Source organism: Micropterus dolomieu, linkage group LG02 (genome assembly GCF_021292245.1).
Source record: "Micropterus dolomieu isolate WLL.071019.BEF.003 ecotype Adirondacks linkage group LG02, ASM2129224v1, whole genome shotgun sequence".
NCBI lineage: Eukaryota > Metazoa > Chordata > Actinopteri > Centrarchiformes > Centrarchidae > Micropterus > Micropterus dolomieu.
The window spans coordinates 30055601-30056180 of record NC_060151.1 but is presented as its reverse complement, the minus strand read 5'-3'; the positions used below and the strand labels follow the sequence as shown (position 1 = coordinate 30056180).

At 49.7% G+C, this 580-nt stretch overlaps 1 protein-coding gene across 1 annotated transcript in view; it reads right to left on the bottom strand.

The window, feature by feature from the left end:
* LOC123967428 (tryptase-like) overlaps window positions 1-580 on the bottom strand; it is a 36277-nt gene that overhangs the window by 35287 nt on the left and 410 nt on the right. The window lies entirely within an intron of this gene.

Below are 580 nucleotides of genomic sequence, written 5' to 3'. Positions count from 1 at the left end.
TATATTGGGGAGACTAAACAACCACTACACAAACGCATGGCTCAACACAGAAGGGCCAACTCCTCAGGTCAAGACTCTGCAGTCTACTTACATCTGAAGGACAGAGGACACTCGTTTGAGGACCACCAGGTGCACATTTTAGACAGAGAAGATGGATGGTTTGAAAGAGGTGTCAAGGAAGCCATCTACACCAGGGTCGAGAAGCCGTCATTGAACAGGGGAGGGGGTCTACGCCACCACTTATCCCCCACTTACAATGCTGTCCTTTCATCACTTCCCAGGAAACTCAACAAACGTAACCTATTGGCCTCAGGTGAAGATACCAACGATGGTCGTTCAGTCTTGGCCACAGGTAGTCTTAACGACTGTAACGACTGTTGTTACAGCAACCAGGAACACTAACGAACCAGCGCTATCGATGAACCAGCGGTATAGATGAACCAGCGGTATCGATGACCCTGGCCAACGACCCCACTGAGGTTAAATAGCTGAGTTTCCCTGCCAGTCAGTCAGAACTGAAGAAGTCCTTTGGATGAGGGACGAAACGTCTTCCAGTATCTTCACCCAAGTCCAGTTGCCC